The sequence below is a fragment of the Corythoichthys intestinalis genome, chromosome 8 (genome assembly GCF_030265065.1).
Source record: "Corythoichthys intestinalis isolate RoL2023-P3 chromosome 8, ASM3026506v1, whole genome shotgun sequence".
NCBI classification, from domain to species: Eukaryota; Metazoa; Chordata; class Actinopteri; order Syngnathiformes; family Syngnathidae; genus Corythoichthys; species Corythoichthys intestinalis.
Genome location: NC_080402.1, coordinates 23,149,630 through 23,167,732, shown reverse-complemented (window position 1 = coordinate 23,167,732; position 18,103 = coordinate 23,149,630). Strand labels below are relative to the sequence as shown.

At 39.3% G+C, this 18,103-nt stretch overlaps 1 protein-coding gene across 1 annotated transcript in view; it reads right to left on the bottom strand.

The window, feature by feature from the left end:
* Window positions 1-17,585, bottom strand: part of doc2g (double C2-like domains, gamma) — a 131,916-nt gene extending 114,331 nt beyond the window's left edge. The window contains exons 1-2 of the mRNA XM_057844585.1: window positions 17,566-17,585; window positions 17,402-17,485 (exon numbers count right to left, since the gene is read on the bottom strand). The gene's annotated coding sequence lies outside the window, so the exon portion shown is untranslated. The remainder of the gene's footprint in view (window positions 1-17,401; window positions 17,486-17,565) is intronic.
* Window positions 17,586-18,103: the final 518 nt, after the last annotated feature.

Here is an 18,103-nt window from a genome sequence, read left to right as displayed (position 1 = left end):
AATTATGACTTTCAACTTAATTTAGCATCTATTTGAAGGTAAAAACACACCCAAAACATTTTTTTTATTATTGGAAATAAATTTAGGCATTAAGGGGTTAAACTTCAGCAAAAATACCCCGGTTTTATGGTAGCACGGTATTGCAATTATAGCTCTAAAATGTGTTATTTTGAGATGTATGGGTTAAAAAAAAACAGGATTTTAAAAAAATTTTCACAACATATTTACAAATTGGAACATCAACCCGAATATAATGTTAAAATAAACAAAATTAAGAAATACATTTTAAATAAAATTGAAATAAACAGAACTTATAGACCAGAGGTCACGGAACCGCGGACCCCCAAGCCGTCTGGACCGGATCTCAAGCTGTCCGGACTAATATACGTTGCAACAACAAAAATCTTTTTTTTCTGCGGGTTTACAGAGCGCAGGGTGGCAACAAACAAAAACCTTAGCGGTGACGCGCGTGAGCCAGCCAATGGGAGTGAAGCATTTGAAAGTTATTTTTAGAACAGCATGTCTTACACTCGCTTTCCAGACTCCGCGGAGTAATATGGGGTTATATTGCTGACACTATTCTGAGCGAGCAATAATGGAAGTTGAGTGAGCAATAATGGAAATCGAGCAAAAATAACCTAGATTTCGAGCACAAAAAAATATATTGAGCGAGCAGTTAAAGATTTTAAGCGAGCAATCGTAGATTTCGAGCACAGAAAATAATATTGAGCAAAAAAAAAACTACTCTGTGCCGCTCAATTCCCCCTCCTGCTCTCGCTACGTATGTCGACTCCGCTCAATTCCCCCCTCCTGCTCTCGCTACGTATCTCAACGCCAACGATAATCAGAGAGCTGGCGGTATTTCCGCCAACCAATCAGAGAGCTGGCGGTATTTCCGCCAGCTCTCTGATTGGTTGGCTTCGTGACACGTTGGTGACGCATGTGCTCAACTCAGCGCGCAGAGAAAAGAAAGGACGAGCAGAGGAGTCGAGATTAGAGATGGGCGATACCAGTGATTTTGGTTTCGATCCGACACCAAGTAATACCAAGGCTAAATATTGCGATCCCAATCCGATATCGAAACCGGAAGTTCATAATATGTAAAAAAAAATATATATATATATATATATATATATATATATATATATATACAGTATTTAAATATATATAGACAACCCTGCAGTGTTCTCAGCCATTCTGATGATATCTAATGTACAACTACATCAAGCACTCAAAAACTATTTAGTCTCTTTGTGTCAAATATGCTTTGCAATGGAAAACTGCAGCTTTTAATAACGAGCAAAGCAGTTTCCCTCAAACTCACAAACCAATCCATCAACAACAAACTCTGATTAGTCAGTCTCACTCTTTAACCATGACCCTTAAATTCATATGCACAGAACATTTCCCTGCTACACGTTGTATTTGATCAAATTTTAATCTACCTAAATAAATATTTTTGATCTAATTAAAGAACAAATTAATAGTAGCATGTTACCGCCCTCAAATGGTAGATCACTAAAAACAAATCCAATAATCAATAGTCACTTTCCGTTTATGAATTTTATTTTACTAACACAATTTTCAAATAGATTTTGAAAAAATATATATAATAAAAATAAATAAATTTAAAAAATACAGATCTTGAAATAATTGAAACAGACCTTTAACAGAATAAAAATAAGTAGCAACAAAACATAAGAAATGAAGCATTTAATTGTTTGTAACATAAAAAAATATGGAAAAACATTTCATGAAAAAATAAAATTATGAAACATAAATTCACAAGAAATAATAATAAATGAATAAGAAATAATAAAAAGGTTGAGTAAAAAATTAGGCGTGAGAGGGGCGGAGGAAAAGCATGCTGTTGGACACAGGATAGGGACGTGAATGGGAGCGGGAGCACACGCCGGTGCACTGCTTATGTGTGTGCACTGATTACGTGCGTGTAGAATGCGAAAGGGAAAAGTAGTACAAAAAGTGTGCACAAAAATACACCCAAAAATTGATAATATGTTATAATATGTTAATTCCAGATATCGATACTTTTGCTTAGGGATCGATACCTAAAATTTAATACACTATATCGAAATATCGATATTTTGGTATCGATCCGTCCATCCCTACAACTCAGCGCGGCGAGCGCGCAGAGAAAAGAAACCGACAAGCAGAGCAGGGGGAATTGAGCGGAGTCGAGATACGTAGCGAGAGCAGGAGGGGGGAATTGAGCGGCACAGAGTAGATTTTTTTTGCTCAATATTATTTTCTGTGCTCAAAATCAACGATTGCTCGCTTAAAATCTTTAACTGCTCGCTCAATATAGTTTTTTTGTGCTCGAAATCTAGGTTATTTTTGCTCAATTTCCATTATTGCTCGCTCAGAATAGTGTCAGCAATATAACCCCATAGAGTAACAGCCAAAAACTGAGCCGAATGAAGTTGGAGAAAAGGCGAAAAGGTACGGCAAATGGCGTGCTGAAAAACGATGCGAGGTTGATGCAGAAAACAGAGTGTTTAAGGAGGAGTAGACCAACACATTTTTGTTCATTTTACCTGGCGGCAGCACATGCCTCATCTGTTCAGAGACGCTGTTCTGCCAAAATCTGCTACATCGGCGAAACATTCTACATTACTCGAATTTGACACTCAAAGTACTACTGTGCGCGCTTGTAAACTTGTTTTGTTTGGATGCATACAGGCAGAACGTACTAAAAATACCTTAAGAAAATACTTAAATGCAGTTATACCAAATAAGGACGGTTTAAATACGCTACGTGACTAATGTGATCAACTGCTTCAAAGCTAAAACATAAAAACACAATGGTTAAAAGTATGAGAGGGTAATACATGCAAAAAGTATTTTTGAGGCAATGAAAAGGTTCTAAAAAACAAAATAAAAACAAAAATAGTGAGTACTCGCCGCTTCTGACCGATGTGCGCATGCGTTCGGATGCTTGCGCAAGCGCGCTGACCGTTGTGTAGACGTTTCGCCGCGTAGTAAGGAATGGCCGAACAACGGTAGAGCTTGTAAAAAGCAGCAGTTTGAAAAGGCACTATGAGACTAAGCACGTAGCTTTTTCGCAAAGTTTCCCTATGAACTCTGCCATCCGTTCTCAAAAAATAGCGGAATTAAGGACTCAGTATGATCTTTATTATTTATTACTAATTAATTATGATTAAATATTATTTATTACTCACTATAAATTTATTTTTTATATTTTATTTACATTTTTGAATTTGTAATTATCAGCACGGCCACGTATACGTTTGTATTTTTTGTAAAAAAAAAAGCATTAAAAATATTTCCGGACCCGAGATTGTTGTAATTTTTTAATTTCGGACCCAGAGGATTTTTAATTCATGACCCCTGTTATAGACTAAACCAACGGCCACACCCACAACTCAAGTTGCTAAAAAGAACAAAAATGATTATTTTCCATAAAAAAGTAAAAACACTTCTAAATAAAATGTAGTCAATTCAATCCAGTCACCTCCTGTACATGGATGATATCAAGCTGTATGCCAAGAACGAGCGTGACATCGACTCCCTGATTCACCTCACGAGAATGTACAGCAATGACATCGGGATGTCATTCGGACTAGATAAGTGTGGGCCAATGGTATCCAGAAGAGGGAATGTGATCTCAACTGAAGGGGCTGAACTACCTGAAGTTAACATAACAGATGTACAGGACAGCTACAAATACCTGGGGATCCCACAGGCAAATGGGAACCATGAGGAAGCAACTAGGAGGTCTGCCACAACCAAATACTTACAGAGGGTGAGGCAGGTCCTCAAGAGTCAGCTGAATGGCAAGATTAACAGCTATTCCTTACCAGTAATCAGATACCCTGCTGGCATCGTATCCATCAAGACAAGAAAGCACCTTACGATGCACAGAGTGTTTCACCCAAGTCCAGCATCCTGAGGCTCTACACAAAGCGGAAAGAGGGAGGCTGAGGACTAGTGAGCATCAGAGCCACTATCCAGGAGGAAACTACATCCCTCCAAGAGTACATCATGAAAATGGCCCCCAGTGATGACCTGCTCGGTGAATGCCTCAGGCAACAGAAGCCCAGTAAGGAGGAGGACCCTGAGGAGCTATTATGGAAGGACAAGCCCCTGCATGGTATGCACCACCGACAAATTGAGGGGGTAGCTGACATGGCAAAAACATACCAGTGGCTGGAAAAAGCCGGACTGAAAGACAGCACAGAGGCACTGATCATGGGAGCACAAGAACAGGCCCTAAACACAAGATCAATAGAGGCCGGGGTCTATCACACCAGACAGGACCCCAGGTGCAGGCTATGCAAAGAGGCCCCTGAGACAGTCCAGCACATCACCGCAGGGTGCAAGATGCTGGCAGGCAAGGCATACATGGAACGACATAACCAGGTAGCAGGCATAGTGTACAGGAACATCTGTGCCGAGTACGGACTGGAGATCCAAGAGTCAAGGTGGGCGACACCTCCAAAGGTGGTCGAGAACAACCGAGCCAAGATCCTGTGGGACTTCCATATCCAGACAGACAAACTGGTGATGGCTAACCAGCCTGACATAGTGGTATAAACATCAGAAGACAGCAGTAGTGATAGATGTAGCAATCCCGAGCGATAGCAACATCAGGAGAAAAGAACATGAAAAGCTGGAGAAATATCAAGGGTTGAAGGAAGAGTTACAGAAAATGTGAGGAGTGAAGACAGCAGTGGTGCCAGTAGTGATCGGAAGACTAGGGGCAGTAACAATGAACAATGTCCGACGTCTCCGTTCAGAAGAGTGCAATCCTGGGGACAGCTAAGATCCTACGCAGAACCCTCAAGCTCCCAGGCCTCTGGTAGAGGACCTGAGCTTGAAAGGAGAGACCATACCGCCCGGGTGGGCGAGACGACGATTTATATGTATATTTTGTTATATAGCACTTCACTGACTTTAAAGCTCCATCTCAACTTTTTTTTAAGGTGTTCATTTTCGACATATTTCTCTCTCATTACAAGTTATGATGTAGGAATGGGAGTATGTTCACCTTTTCTGGGTTAATATACCACTACTACAACCCCTAGCAAAAAGTATGGAATCACCAGTCTTGGATGAGCACTCACTCAGACATTTTATTATGTAGACCAAACTCAGACAAAAATCCTGAAAAAAATAATGAACTGCTTCAAAAGTGCAACTCCTTGGCATTCAGAAACACTAAAAGAAATGAATAAAAACATTGTGGTAGTCAGTAAATGTTACTTTTATAGAGAAAGTGCAGGAAAGTAAATATAAAATCACTCCATTCTAAAGACAAAAAAATTAAATCACTCCATTTTGAGTAGAAAATACAGACAGACCTAGTCAATTTCCTTTACTTAATTGAGCCCCAGCCTCAGATTAGATCTGCTCGTTAGTTAGCACTTCAAAACAGTGCAGTTATCACACCTTGGAGGGCTGCTGGACCAAGTGGATTCACTAGAATCATGGCTCCAACAAGATGTCTCTTGAGACCAAGGAGAGGATTATCAAACTTCTTGAAGAAGGTAATGCTACGCGTATGGTTGCCAAAGATGTGGGCTGTTCACAGTCAGCTGTATCAAAAATCAGGACCAAGTACAAACAGCATGGCAAGGTTGTTAAAGTTAAGCGTAGTGGTATACGTCATGACAAACAACTAAATGTGTCTTGAAAACAGAAGATGTACAACAAGACAAGTGAAGAAGAAATGTGAGGAAGCTGGAGTCAAGGTATGTGACAGAACTGTGCAAAATCGCCAAAAGAAAATGGGATTTTCATACAGGAAAGCTAAAAAGAAACCATCATTCACACATAAACAGAAAAGAACAAGACCACAGTGGGCTAAGGAGAGGCAATAATGGACTGTGAATGACTGGATGAAGGTTATTTTCAGTGATAAGTCAAGAATCTGCATTGGACAAGGTGATGATGCTGGAACTTTTGTTTGGTGCCGCTCCAGTGAGATTTACAAAGATGACTGCCAGAAGAAAACCTCAAAATTCTCTCAGTCCTTGATGATATGGGGCTGCATGTCAGGCAAATGCTCTGTGGTTAAATCTTCAAGACATACACAAGTTTACATTGAAATTTTAGACAGCTGTCTTATCCCTTCAATTGAAAATATGTTTGGGGAAAATGAAATCATTTTCCAAGATGACAATGCATCATGCCACAGAGCTAAAACTACTAAAGCATTCCTTGGAGAATGTTATCCGGTCAATGTCATGGCCTGCAAATAGCCCAGATCTCAACCCTATTAAAAACCTGTGGTGGAAATTGAACAAAATGGTCCACAGCAAGGCTCTGACCTGCAAGGATGATCTGGCAACTGCAATCAAAGAGGGTTGGCACCAAATTCATGAAGAATACAGTTTGTCACTCATCAAGTTCATGCCTCAGAGACTGCAGGCTGTCATAAAAGCCAGAAGTGGTGAAAATAAATACTAGAGATATGTTTTGATTGTTATTTCTTTGTTTGTTTCTCATTATTCCATATATTTTTCCTCAGAATGGAGTGATTCTATATTTATTTCCCCGCACTTGCCTTATAAAAGTAACATTTACTGACCACCACAATGTTTTTGATTCAATTCTTTTAGTGTTTCTGAATGCTAAAGGATTGTACTTTTGAACTAATTCAGTATTTTTTCAAGCATTTTATCTGAGTTTGTTCTACAAAATAAAATGCCCGACTGAGTGCTCTTCCGAGACTGGTGATTCCAAACTTTTTGCTAGGGGTTGTACTATTAATATTATTTAGTTGAATATGAATGGAGAGCGATAGCAAGAGACAGAGCATGCGTGTATGACTCGTATCATTATTTACACATTATACACACAGACACACACACTCTCAACACAGAAAGTCGCCAGAGAGAAAAAAAACACCACACTGTGTATGATAAAAATGTTATTTTGAACAGATGCTTACAATAGTAGGAGATTTTACAAAAGCACGCTAATAAAGACAAAACTAGTTAGCTGTCTTGGCATGCTAATTAGCCACGTTAGCCTTGTTAACAAGCTTACGTTATACTATTTGTTTTACCATCGCTAGACACACGAAACACGCTGGAGTAGCTTGTAGCTGGTGGGAAACGTTCATGACACCGTTTACTTACCTCGAATTTTGTGTAAAGGGACAGACGATGGTCACGTAAATGTGAAATCATGTTGGAGGTATTGCCTGCACGTTGGCTGTCCATCCTCCTCTAATCCGAGGCCTTCTGTTTCTTTTCAGTAGCTACACATTTTTTGAGTGGGTTTTGAAAAAGCTCAGGTGTAGTGTTGACAGCGACAGCAGTGTCACCGACACTCAAGACAGAGCAACAACCGGAAGGGGAGGGGTGAGCGCTGCCGCTCCAAGCCATTTCTCACTGCATTTTTGGGACATAAAAAGTAGCTAATACCGTACAACGGTATGACAGAAAATTTTGGTGGTTTTGAAACCGTGAGGTTTTCATACCACAGTAAACCTTGAAACCGGTAACCGGCACATGCCTAATTTTAACTAATTGTCTTTTGCCCTCATTCTGTATAAATCTCACCCTTATTAGCTGATAAACAGACTTAACTTCATATATCAAAATGATATTATTGAGAAGGATTAACTGTCCAAGAACAGGGCCTTAAAAAATAAAAGAAGAAATTTCATGAAGGCTGAAATTCAAGTTATCCTGTACGAGGTTGAGGCAAGAAAAATGACAGTGTTACATTGTATTTCCGCCAGTGGAAGCTAACAAAATATAGACCTAAAAAAGACTCATTGGATTCTTTCACAGAGAGTCAGTTCTGTTAATACAGTGTGACCTGAGGTCCGCACTGTGGCTCAGGTGAAGAAAAGAACGGTTTGACATGGAGTCGGATGCGAAGAAAAAGAAGAAAACAATGGCAAAACAAGGACAACCTGATACAATGCCACAAGTTGAAAGGACAGGGGAGTAAATGATTTTTTGGGTGGGTCCGTCGATGAAGATTTTTTTGTGGGTCCAAGTTGAAAATCAATAGGAGTGAATGGAGAATTATTTTGTGTGTTTATCAATGGCAATGTAATTTGAAGAAGCAATATCAGTGTATTCGGTTGAATGCTCTAGTGGAAATTAATGAGTTTTTTTTTGTTTATTTTGTGAGTTGGGTCTTTTTTGGGTTAATTAAAATGTGTTGCATGATTTTTTGAACATTATGGAGTTGGAACAGTGTGAAATGAGGTTGAAAGGTGGGAGGAGATTGTCCCAAAGTTTTTGCGACAATAGAAAAAAGACCGAATGATCGCTCGCAGCCCTCACACACAGGATGAGGTAATCCCTCATCCTGTGGCATTATATCAGGTGGTCCTTGTTTTACCATTGTCTTTTCCTTCGCATCCAACTCCATGTCGAACTGTTCTTTTCGTCATTCATTTCCAGTAAGGCAGGGGTGCTCAAGTCCAGTCCTCGAGAGCCCCTATCTAGCTTGTTTTCCATTTCTCCCTCCTCTGCAGGAGCCTGATAATGATCCTGATTATTTGAGTCAGGTTTGTTGGAGGAGGGAGAAATGGAAAACAAGCTGGATAGGGGCTCTCGAGGACCGGACTTGGGCACCCCTGCAGTAAGGGAATTCAACCGAATACATTTATATTGCTTGTTCAAAATACATTGCCAGTGATAAACACACAAAATAATTCTCTATTCATTCTTACTGACTTTCAACTTGGCACACAAAAAAAATCATCACTGACGGACCCACCAAAAAATCTCCTTTGACCTTTCAACTAGGACCAAAAAAAGCATCTTTGACTAATTTCAAACCTTCCGATGTTTTGCTCACACCTCTTGAAATAACTTTTTGGAAAATTCCATCAAAAAAAATAAATAAAAAAGAGCCAACAAAAAACTCCCCATTGGATCGCAAAGACTCTCACCTCAGACCCACCATAGAATTCACTATCATTTGACGAGACAGCTTTTGCAAACATTGCGCCACGGCTTCCCATAGGAGAGCATCATGGAAGCTTTCACTTCGATAAACTCAAACACACACTGTGTTCTAACGCCGGATTTAGGTGGAAACAGGACGAAGATTTTTGTGCATACAAGCAGGCAGGAGTGTCTCAAGACTGATTTGGATTCAAGGAAATTATTATATAAGATAGCACCATGCATGCACTTTGAAACGTTGTGAAAAAATGAAATGAATTGAAAAAATTAAGCAGCACTTTAGCATGAAATATTTACGTAATATGAATGATAACTGCCCTGTTTTTTTTTTTGTTTTTTTTTAACCAAGAATCTAAACTGTTTTACGTTGATATTTTGAAATTCCGGGATTTACGCATTTATTTGCAAGAATTTTCAACTTTTGTTTTGTGATGGCCCTCATGTTGGATTTTGTATCCATACACAAGAGCGTAATTTTACGTTCAAATAATCAGGTCATATTGGGCCAACTGCCTGTTTCTTGGCAAAAAAAAAAAAAGGTAATTTAGACATTTCTGCGTCCATACCATAGGCAGAGTTGGGGGCCCATGACCATGCTCGTACATACAGGCATCCCAGCTGTGTGTGTGTGAGCGCGTGTGTTTTTCTATCTTAACTAGTGGAGAAGTAGATCTGTTTTGAATATTCCAACCTGGAACATTTATAATAATACGTTGAAAATGAGCGTTATTTTTTTGTTTCGCACCATTTTTTAGGGTTAACGTCTTTAGTAGAGCAAACTGAAACTCCGCTCACTATCCAGCGTTTCATGGTCCACATTTTCAATCCTTAGTTCTTGCTCTGTAGTTGTTGTCGCTTTTGAAAGCTTCGGTTTGAAAAATTGCGCATCTCCATCTTGCCTCTACTGTTTTTTTGGAGAGCTAAGCAAAGCAAATGACCGTCCCTAAGGTGCTAGTCACATGATCTCTTTGAAAAATAATTTCGACCCTTTGTTAAATTTTTGTTGTTGTTGTTGTTGTTGTTTGTTTTATTGCTTTACTTTTATAGACAACAGTTTACCAACAGTCTTAATTTTAAATTCGTATATTGGAAAGTCAATCATTTGTAATGACATTTTAGGCAACCAGGGAGGGCTATGCCTCCCGGTCCCCCCTTAATCTCCGCGTATGGCTACGCATTTTATTTTATGAAACATTTCAATCTGAAACATTTCAATCTAAAAACGACGTGGGCCAGATAGCTGGCAAGACGTGCTGAGGTAATAGTGACTTTAATTAGAATTTAACCTAAATAAGTTATGATTGTATTTAAAAAAAATAAGATGTTTCTTCATGCTTTCCCCAGGTATTAAGTTTCTGATGTGAAAATTGAGTGATTAGCTGTTGAAAACTTATGTCAAAATTGCGTTAATTTTTTTTTTTTTTGTCTAATTAAAAAGTCACTATTTTGGGCAGAAACATATGATATGTTAAATATTGTTCTTGATCCTGAAAATATAGGTGGTTATCTCTGCATTTGATGATTTTTGTGCATCTAGCGGAAAATCTGAGAATTTTATAGCCATTTTAATTTTTGTTCATACTTCTATAGAAAATAATTATATACGGCCCCGAGCCCTGTTTCCCGTCAACTCATAGTGAAGTCTATGGACCCACAAAAAAATCCCCATTGGCGAACACAACACACAAAACTAAAATCTATCCATACAACTTGTGCTGAATTGTAGCTATAACAGACTTCATCAATTACTGGCAAATATAGTATTTGGTGTAAAAAAGGAAGAGGGAACAAGATATTTTCAAACTCTTCACTTTGAATTGCCATTTGATCGAAACTGCCTCCAGCCAATCTAATCCAAATATCAAACGCTGCTTTTCTCTCCAAGTCAGTAATCCAAAGGTTGGCACTCCATTGGGAGCTGACTGGTGCATGAAATTCGACAATATAATTGTGCTACTTTTGGAGAGAAGACTGAAATAGGTTTCCACCCCTTCCAAAAAAGTGCTAAATAACAACTTCAGTTGTATGCACTAAGCAGATTTGGGCCTGGCGGGGCTCTGATTGCAAAGAGCAGCAGCTTCTTCAAAACGTCCCCACTGTAGGACTCGCCTCACTGGGCAAAGCACAAGGACACAGGAGGAAGAGGATGGACGGTGTTGGGAGAAACTGATAAAAATATAATAAGGATGAAGCCTAAAAATAGCATTAAAGTTGTGTTTAACTGTACTTGCACAAAAACAATAATACCTAGACTATCTTGTCCTTTTCCCAATTACAACAAAGATTGGTAATGCTCTCAAAAGTAGGGGCGTAGAAAATGTTAAGAAAGCTCGTTTTCTACATGAACTAGTTCAAAGGTAAAAAATTGAATGAACGACTTTAGTTCGTAGTTCACTATTGAAAATTTCAAACTAAACTTATTAGTCCAAAAATGAACAAGTTCATACTTTTGCATCTTTTTTTCCCACCAGTTTGTTGCTTTCTTACTTTTTGTCAATCTTTATAACTCATTTGAGTATGGATTTCGGCCACAACACAGCACAGAGACCGTGCTTAACAAAGTCCTAAATGATATTCGTCGGATTACTAATGCAGGCAAACCATCTGTTCTGCTACTATTGGATCTCAGTGCCACATTCGACACAGTTCATCACAACATACTACTCAGATTGGAACAGTGGGTAGGGCTACTGACACTGTTCTTCAGTGGTTCACATCTCAGGATTTAGGATAGGCATTTCTTTGTATCAATCGGAAACCATCAGTCAAAACGAACCAAATTCACGTGTGGAGTCCCTCAAGGGTCTATTTTTGGACCACTGTTATTAACATCTATATGCTTCCCTTAGCTCAGATCATGGAACAGTATGACATCTCCTATCACACCTATGCAGATGACACACAACTCTACATTTCTGTGTCCCCACAGGATTATAGTCCCTTCGTCTCCCTGAGTAAATGCATTCATCAAATCAATGAATGGATTTGCCAAAATTTTCTCCAGCTAAATGTTGAGAAGACAGAAGTGATCATTTTTGAGCCAAAAAAGGAAGGGTCAAAGATAAGCACAATGTCACTATCAATCAAGTCGGAAATCTTGGCGTAATCATTGACTCAGACCTAAAATTTGATAGCCATCTGAAGTCCATCACTAAATCTGCTTATTACCACCTAAAAAATATAGCCAGAATTAAGGGGCTTCTGACTCGACAAGACATGGAAAAACTTATGCATGCATTCATATTAAGTAGATTGGACTATTGCAACAGTATATTTACAGGTCTTGATAAAAAATCAGTCAGGAAGCTGCAGCCAGTACAGAATGTTACTGCCAGAGTCCTTACAAGCACAAGAAAATTGGACATTACACCGGTTATGAAATTGTTACACTGGCTTCCAGTGAATCAAGGGATAGACTGTAAAATACTACTGCTCGTCTACAAAACACTTAATGGCCTTGGACCAAAATACATGCTTGTTTTGTTGGATCCCAATGACACATCTAGACCCCTAAGGTCGTCTGGAACCGGTCCCCTGTATGTTCCAAGAACAAGAACCAAGCATTGTGAGGCAGCATCTAGTTATAATGCTCCTCACCTCTGGAACAAACAGTGACGTGCGGTCAGGGGAGGCAGGTGAGGCAGAGCCTCACCTGTCATCATGACAAAAAAATAATTATAGCATCAAATTTATATTAATATTTGTCCATTGCTCTTAATGTATGACTCATTTCAAACATTTTTTATAGTCAAAATCGCTGAATTTGCCCATTTCCTGTTCAAATAACGAAATGAAACGAGAGGTGCGGCAGCAACGAGTAAAGCCTCACCTCTGATTGCGCAATCCATAACAAACTGGGTTGATACATGGAATTGGAGCGTGCTGGTTGCCGTACATCTGCATGTCGCCATTATAATGTTTCCAGATACGTTTATTTGACCTGATTTTCCACAGTCTGACTAATGTCTTTAACCCTTAAAGTTTAATGTTTGTTAGCGACATATTTAGTTTTGCTGATGGGAAATAAAACCGCAGTGAAAAGGCACAGGTTGCGGCAGATAGTACGCTGCCGCACAGAAAGGGGGCGAACGTGAGCCAACAGGTAATTGCGCCAGGCGAGTCAAGTGCACTGTGGCGAGCCGTTTTGTATTGTTTATTACGTCGACATCGGACTCCCAAAATGGAAGAGGATTATATATCCAAACTTTAAAAATTCTCAAAACTGGACTTTCAGTCAAAAGTGGACCTGATTAACAGAGGAAGACCAACGGCGGTGTTCGGCCATTCCTTACTACGCGGCGAAACGTCCTACACAATGCTCAGGGCGCTTGCGCATGCATCCACACGCATGCGCACATCGGTTAGAAGCGGCGAGTACTCACTATTTTTGTTTTTATTTAGTTATTTAGAACCTTTTCACTGCCTCAAAGATACTTTTTGCATGTATTACTCTCTCATACTTTTAACCATTGTGTTTTTTTGTGTTAGCTTGGAAGCAATTGACCACATTAGTCATGTAGCGTATTTAAACCGTCCTTATTTGATATAACTACATTTAAGTATTTTCTGCAGGCATTTTTTTAGTACGTTATTCCTGTATGCATCTAAACAAAACAAGTTTAGAGCGCACAGTAGTACTTTAGGTGTCAAATTCGACGAATGTAGGACGTTTCGCCGATGTAAGATATTTTGGCAGAACACCGGAGCTAAAAGGTTTGCTTCAAACTACGGGACAGTCTAAGATAACTCGCTCTTTTCAAACGGAGTGGTACACCCGAAAAGACTGGCTGTGTGGCTGTCCTTCGAAAAACCGCCTTTACTGCTTCCCATGCCTTTTGTTCTCAACTTGTGCCAATGTCTGGACTAACACGGGATATTGTGACATGAAAAATTTACCACGAAGTCTCAGCAAACATGAGAGATCGTACACTCACATTCAAAGCCAGACTGCTTTAAAAAATTTTGGAAGCTCAAGGATCGATTTGGCTTTGAACGAACAGCGGCGGCTCAACGTTAGCACCCACAAGCTAAGGTGAAGGAGAACCGCGAGATTTTGAAAGACCTCATTAATGCAACCTGCTTCTTAGCTAAGCAGGAGTTAGCATTTCGTGGTAACGATGAGAGGGCAAGCTCTACTAATCGTGGCAATTATGTCGAACTTTTATACGCTTTTGCTGAGAAAGATGAGAGGTTAGCTAGACATTTGGACACATCCACTGTGTTTTCTGGCTTGTCAAATAGAATACAGAACGATCTAATTGAAGCAATCGGTGATGTGATACAGTAGGAATAGGACCGATTCAGGACAACTTTCCTCCCTGGCGATCATCTCCATTGAGGCGGAGAGACTTTTAAAACTAAAGGAAAATAAGGAGGACTTTTACAACAAAGTAACTGAGGTTTTTGTGGCGAAGGGCAGGCGCATGGACTTTATCTACAAATAAAGGTAAGACCACAGTTTTCATTTCAATCTTAATATTTTAAAACTAAATTTTGGCCTTAAATAAAATATACTTTTTCTTTTCATGCTTTTTTTTGAGCAATCTGTATTAAATTGATTTAAGTATCAGATTCAAGTTTTAAAAACAACTGAATATTTCACAAAAGGTCAAAATTGAAATCTGTGGTTTTGTACACCACTCTGTACTCATTTATGTTGTATGAACTAAAGACTTGCGATGGAAATTCCAACACATGGAGAGTGTAGCGCAAATGCACGTTATTTTCTACCTTTACGTATCTGTAATATGTACCGTGTGTGTGTGTTTCGTGAAGAATGCTGATGAGATGTGAAATAACCAGTAGTTAATTGAATAAGCTACCCTTTTTGGTTTATATATTTGTAAATCTGACACTTAAGGAGTCAGTGCCTCACCATCCACGAACCTCACCGCACGTCACTGGGAACAAATTACCTGAAGGTCTGATGTGTGATCAAAACGGTTAGCTCCTTTAAATCAGGACTGAAAACACTTTTATCACAGCATATCCATAACTGTCTACATATTTCAAACTTCAAGCTGTTTGCTTTTTATTTCTTTTCTGCTTAATTTCCATTTCTGATTTCAATTTAATGCAATTTGTATGTATAATTTTATTTCCTGTTTCGATTGCCTTTGTTTTAAACTGCGAACGACTTCAGAAAAAGTCTTAAATAGGATTATTATGTGAATTACAATCATATTTTGAGACGATCTGACTATATACAACAATTTAGCAAAGCGCAGATGACGAGAAATTAGTCTTTTAACCTGCCGGTTAGCCACGCCTACCATTATAGGGCTCTAGCGTCCCCAACAGGTGGATGACGTCAGCGGAGTCACAATTTCATCTGATTTAGTATGCAGCCCATTGAGGGGGAATTACTCACAACGAGGAAAACACAACGAAGAGAGCCGCAAAATGTCTTGTCTCAGTCTCTCTACTCCAATATTTTTACAGGATATTATTTTTTTATCCAAGTATTTTTCCCCAATAGCTAAATAAATGGCATGGCCATGACAAATAACAGTCTTGTGCTAAATGGAATATGAAATAATAAAAATCCATTTATTCAAGACGACATGGCAAAATTACTCCATAATGGTCAAAACTGTCGACTTCACCTTTACTGTCGCACCTCCCGAATGATATTTTATGCCACCTAAATCGGGCCTATGTCATTTCCCTTCCACGGCTTCGGAGAATGTAAACAAACCAAGAGGCATGACAGCTAGCCGACATGCTAACCCGAACCGAGTGATGTTTCAAAGTCTTCGAAGCGGAAAATCACACATAACTAGCCCGTAAAATTTCACATGACGACTGGGTTGTCGATTGGCTTCGCCGATCAGCAAACCGCCTGACGGAGAGCAATGTACAGCTAGTTCCTAGCTACTACGGACAGGGGAGCCCGCCGGGGAAGCAGCTGGACAAAATGACCGCAGCCAATCAATGACAATGACATGCCAATCCATGATCAAACGTAAGTAGTCCTTTATTTAAAGAAAGTTTGTACTGTTTACTTTGTAATTGCTGTATTCGCGGCTATTTTTTAACTCAAAGTTGCAATTTCTGATTGGTCAGAAAATTTGACAGAACGCCGGGCACATGAAGAGGGGAAAAAGCCGAGTGTAGTGCTCTCCCGGCGGGAGGATGTGCGACAAGCCGCCGGTCGTCGGCCGCGGGGCAAGAAGAATGTCAGCCACAAAATGCAAGCCACCTACATATTAAAATGATCCCAGTATTTGACATAATACAAAACACGATGTTTACTCACTTCCTCGTAAGTCCCATGGTCCCACAGTAGTAGGGCTTGTTTTGGCCAATATGCACCGGTAAATGGGAACCTTTTGAAACCCCAAAAAGGCGCACACGCCTATCCCTCCTACAGCAAGATTTTTCTGCAGCCGTTTACCTGGTGTGATACGAAAAATAAACATATTGATCCACAAAATCAGCTGAATCCTTAGTCCTTCTCATACAACAGTACGGCTGTATAGTGAAGAGGACTCCTTCCTCCGTACACGTCACAGCGTCCTCTTTCTCAACTCGAGACTGTTGCCGGAAGTCACTCATTTTCATGGCGCGGGATTCAAAAAACTAAATAAATATAGCGATCGCTTCCACACATGCCCAAGCGGTCCATTTCATTCATTCAGGAGCATCAGATACCGCATGTATTATGAAATCAACATGCTTTTTCGTGTCACAGACATTTTAACGTTCTTTTGATTTAATGTGATTTTTATGACCTTCATGTGATGTAAAGCACTTTGAATTGCCTTGTGTTGAATTGTGCTATACAAATAAAAATTTGCCTAGCCTTGTCTTGCTGTGAGGTTGGTAACTGCAAATTTTTGTAAATCTATTCATATTTCCTAACTTGTTTGGCCAAAGAAACACAAAACTTTCAGGAATTGGGTCATAAACGTGTCATATTAGTTAGGGGAGAAAAAAAAAACAACTAAAACTCAATACAAGTCAGTCAGAGTCAAAGCCCTAGGCCATTAACAATGCTTCTACTTTTTCCCAAGTGATAAAAAGTCCAAAAGTGTGCCTGGTTAAGGCTGTCAGAGTTAGGTTCTTAACAAATGATTGTTTAAATAAATAAACATATAGGACTGTAAAGTGGTTCAAGTGCCTCTAATGTTTTGTTTTTTACAGGCTTCTTTATAACCTTGGATAACATTTTACCAGGTTTGCATAACAATTGGCAAAAAAGGTGCCCAAGCCATTTTTGTTGGTCCTTTTGGGGCTACTCTGCATTAATATGCAGCTGATTGGATCACATTTGAATATTTAAATTTGAACGTTTTCCTCTGATTAAAAGAAGACAATTTAGAGAATTTAGAAGAAGAAAAGTGTGGAGAAGCTCGCAGGTGTTGGCAATGCATGTGTGGTGATTTAGACACATAATGGCAATGCGGTTACAATTGTTCTTCAATGACACACAGCTACGCTATTTTACAATTATTCAAAAAGTAAAATATTAATTTACTTACCACCCATACTTCAGCAGAGTTTCGTGTGCGTTTGTGCACAGAGAGGTATATTTCAGTCCGGAGGCAAGATTTCGCTCGAACTGCCTGGTTTCAAAAATGTTAAATATTCCTTCAATATTTCGACATAAAGAAAACATTCACTCTCTTAGTGCACACTCACTTACATTGTGTGTCAAAACTGGAGGTCATCATCTTCTTGCAGGCGTTTGGAGACATTGCACAGGAGGTTAGGGGGAAAAAAGTTAATCGAGGACTAGGCGAGGAGGCCGACTTTTGCCATCGTGCAAACTTAGAAAAGTTCATTGTAGTAGATGGTGGACAGTGGTGAGGAGGTGGAACACAAAGACAGGAGATGGTCATGCGACAAAAGTATTGTACTAAACCACCGCAAATGCACATGTACTATATATATAAAGTGGTATGAAAAAGTATCTGAACCTTTTTCAATTTCTCACATTTCTGCATAAAATCACCATCAAATGTAATCTGTCTTTGTCAAAATCACAAAAATAAAAAGTGTCTGCTTTGACTAAAACCACCCAAACATTTATAGGTTTTCATATTTCAATGAGGATAGTATGCAAACAATGACAGAAGGGGGACAAATAAGTAACATCTCATTTGATATTTTGTGCCCCCCGCCAGCAATAACTTCAACCAGATGCTTCCTGCAGATGCAGATCAGTCTGGCACATCAATCAG